The sequence below is a fragment of the Podarcis bocagei genome (genome assembly GCF_964188305.1).
Source record: "Podarcis bocagei genome assembly, chromosome: 7".
Classification (NCBI taxonomy): domain Eukaryota; kingdom Metazoa; phylum Chordata; class Lepidosauria; order Squamata; family Lacertidae; genus Podarcis; species Podarcis bocagei.
In genome coordinates, this window is record NC_138132.1 from 78,886,065 (window position 1) to 78,889,968 (window position 3,904).

Consider the following 3,904-nt stretch of genomic DNA (forward strand, 5'->3'; position numbering starts at 1 on the left):
TACAAAAAGATTGATAACAAAGATTATTATCGATTACAATTGGAAGTAAGGTTAAGAAGTTAGTAATGAAAGAAGATACTGATGTTATAAATATGAAATTGGGAACTGCTAAATATGTAATATGAGGAATTCCAGATTGGAGAGTCTTGAGGAAGTCTTTTAGCAATGTAAATACACCAGGGAATAAGAAGAAGAAAAAAAAATCTTTTATTTTGTGTGTTTTTATTGTTGTTAAATGTATTTTTTTCTTTTTTGTTTTTGTCTATGTGTTATAAGAGAAAACTAATAAATTTTTTGGAGGAAGAAAATAATAATTCGTTTTGGAGGTCCATTCTTAACATGAAACTGTTCTTAACCTGAAGCACCACTTTAGTTAATGGGGCCTCCCGCTGTTGCCGCGCCACCGGAGCACGATTTCTGTTCTCATCCTGAAGCAAAGATCTTAAGCTGAGGTACTCTTTCTGGGTTAGCGGAGTCTGTAACCTGAAGCATCTGTAACCTGAAGCATATGTAACCCGAGGTACCACTGTATTAGTTTACCGGAATAGGGTGGATTGAGGAGTAAGTTTCTAAAGACAAATCTGATACAGCATGTTGGCCATCTTACGTGAACAAGAATGGACATGGACTACAACATCCAATGAGTCAGGCTGCACAGCAGAGGGCATCCCTCGGATGTTTTGTGTTATTTTCCTTTGTAGTACCACATTGTTGTAAATATTGCTCTCGTGGCCTCCATTGCTCTGTGCTTGCTGTGTTTTCTGGAGTTCAGGAAATATATAATTGCAAGTTCCTCCCACTTCTCCTTTCAGTTGATTCAAAGCCAGTGCCCTCTCCATCCATCATGAAGCATCTTGTGATCTTGCTGTCTGTTCTGGCACTCATGAGCTGTCCAAGGGCCCAAGGTTGCATACAGATATGTGACGCGAGTGAGTAAGTATGAAAGGGAAAGGAAATTGTTTCAGATGCTTGGTGAGGACATCCTTGTACCTGGAGAGGCATGGCAGACTGGTGTGTAGCAGATCATAAAATCTGAAACAAAGGAAGGCCAGAGTCCCACAAGGAGTACTTCAAAGAGGGTGGAGTCTCAGGAACACAGAAATGGGCACCCAGTTGGCCTTCTGGAAATTCCTCAGCAGGGAAAGGGTAGAGAGGCTCTCCTGGTTTTAAAGCTAAGGAAAGGGAGATAGTGGGGATTTGTGAAGTCCCAGGAACATTCCTTGTTTATGACGTAGGTGTGCTCAAAGCAGGAAGCTATTCTCCATTCTCTATTATTATCATTATGATCACCGTTATTAGTGTGCTCCATGCTCCCTAACCTGGTACCCTTCAGATTCTTTGGATGCTACAACACCTCAGACTGTTCGCCAAATTGGCTGGAGCTGTAGTGTGAAACATCTGGAGGGCACTTTGTGCGTTCAGGAAGGCTGGTGTCATTGCACAATCAACCACTCTGCATCAATGAAAGATTGTGGCTAATCCACCTGCAAACCTACTAATTTGATGGATGTCAATTTCACTGTAAGCCTATGTCCACCTCAAAGGACAGTCAGTAAATAAATAATGGGCATAGATTCATGGAATCTATTTCGTCATGTCCATTGATGCAAATCCAGACTACTCTGAGGATGATGAAGATGGGATACAGTTCATTCTTGTTTACAAAGTGTCATGAATTCCCTTGGATAAATTTTAAGGGTAGTTGCTTCTGCTGATATCCAAACAAACATTCCAGGAATCAGAGGCATGGTTGTTGTGGTGGAGGAAGCTGAATAGCTGTTCAATCATTTTAAATATGTACCGGCATGTCAAGGAGTCTTGGTAACAACCAGCGTAGTTAATTAAAAAGAAGATTTATTGCAAGAAAAACCAGATTCCATCCAAGCAGCAATCACAGCCGTCCATCTTTAAACCAAATATCTCTCTTCTAAGGGTGTGTGTGTGTTTCCTACAGATGCCGAGATCTTGGGGAACAAGGGGTCAGCTCCCTCCCCTTCTCTGACAATGCTCTTCCATGGTCATTTCCTCCCTCTGAACTGCTTTCATTTCTAGTCTCTGTATTTTGTACTTCGCTGGCACACTATAATCCCCTGACTTGCAATTGACTCTATCTCTTCCTGCCTGCTTTCTCTAGATGACTGTAGATCTTCCCTGGGAACTGGTTCATTCATGACATGGAGATTCATACTCAGATCTTAAGCTACATCTCTTTTTACTTCTAGGCCGCCAGATTGTGTTTGTGTTTACTACCCTGGCAAGGAAGACAATAAACAGCATCTGAGCAGAGGAGGTTCGTTTGGACTGGAAGATTCTGGGGGATGGAGCAAAAGGATGATGAGCTTTTTAGATAGTCTCTGTGCTTTGGCAGCTTTCCTTTCTCCTCCAATGAATTATTTAAAAGTCCTTCTTCACTGAGAAATGCTATCCGCACCATTTATGGTCTTGATCATAGTTCACTAACATCTTGTCTTGAGGGCACATGGGAGAGCAGGGAAATTTTTTTCAGGCATTACACATAAACTAAGGCCAACCACACACATCAATCCATTCCATGGGCTTTCGAGTGTGATTTGGGCAGTGAGAGGGACACCTAGGCTGGCAACTTCCTGGTCAAGATGGCTTTCTGTTTTGGCTGTTCTGTCCATGCCAAGTCCTCCTATTCCTTTAATTTTAGTGGACAAGAATTCAGCAGGTGTAACTTTGCTAACAAAGAAGTATCCATGATGGGAAGTATCTGAGCTGCTGAATGTCTATCTTTTGCTCAGATATTCAACAAGGTGAATACTGCTCAAGGTAGATGAGAAGGCAATCAATAGAGGACTTGGGAGAAGGTTGCAGGAGGGCAATAAGGATGAGCAGAGACCCAAGAAGCATGTAGTCATATCCAACTGATTTATATTCCGAATAGAGCCACTGGAATTAATGTAAGCCATTTTCTTTCATTTCAATGGGCCTACTTGAACTGGCACTAACGTTGTATACAGGTAAACAACACAGTTTAGCCTTGAGAAAGGAAGAGTGAAAGGGAGAGGAGAGCACTCTTTATATCCATGGAGGGCTGTCAGTTGGAAGATGGTAAAGAATCATGCTTTGCTGCCCCAGAGGAGAGGAGTGGATCTTACAGCTTAAGTTATAAGAGGGCAAATTTTGGTAGAACTTTAGGAGGCGATTTCTGTTGGTGAAATTTCTGTTGTTCTTCGGAGTGAGAGAGCAACTCTGCCCCACCTTTTTTGAGAAACCACATGTTGGGGATGCTTGTAATGAAAGGGACTGGACTAACTGACTTCCAAAGACCCTCTCAGCTCTCTAATTCTGTGATTCCAGCTTTCTTGAGGGCTGATCTTTCAGAGAAATTAATCACATGTCCTCTACTTTCTACTAACAGATTCAGAGCTGTTAATGGCTGAAGAAAACTGAGAAGCAGATTGCAATCAACCCAGATGCTCAGCAGGTTCACCAAAAGATCTCAAAGGCACACCTTCACTGCTTGATACCTCCACTCCATTCCCGTGTTCCATTAGCCCTGATCCCTGATTTTATGGGCAGTCACCCCAGTTGCCTCAAGGAACCTGTCAAAATTCAGCAATTGCAAATAAATTGTGGGCTTCAAGCCTGTCATTTGGTGTCTTGAATGTGAACCTACAAGATGTTTATCCTGAGGTGCCCCCACATACTGGGCCCTCCAACCTACTCTGAAAAGAAGAAACAGCTCTGCAAAACAATTGCATATGCTTCATGTCATATTCAAAGTGGTGTCCCCTTTTTAGGTAAATTGTTGGGCCCAAAAATATACACGTGTCTGTCCACGCCGATAGTTTGATTCATAGTAGTGAAGCTTTTCTCCAGAACTGAACCTCCTAGGAGAAAAGGGTAACCTGTTGAATTTCTCCCAGACACACACATC

General features: G+C 42.3%; 1 long non-coding RNA gene across 1 annotated transcript; it reads left to right on the forward strand.

Moving 5' to 3' along the window:
- Window positions 1-2,249: 2,249 nt before the first annotated feature.
- On the forward strand, window positions 2,250-3,610 carry LOC308592082. Its single transcript, XR_014010359.1, has 2 exons — window positions 2,250-2,290; window positions 3,386-3,610. It is a non-coding gene; the product is annotated as an uncharacterized lncRNA (long non-coding RNA).
- The last annotated feature ends 294 nt before the right edge of the window (window positions 3,611-3,904 follow it).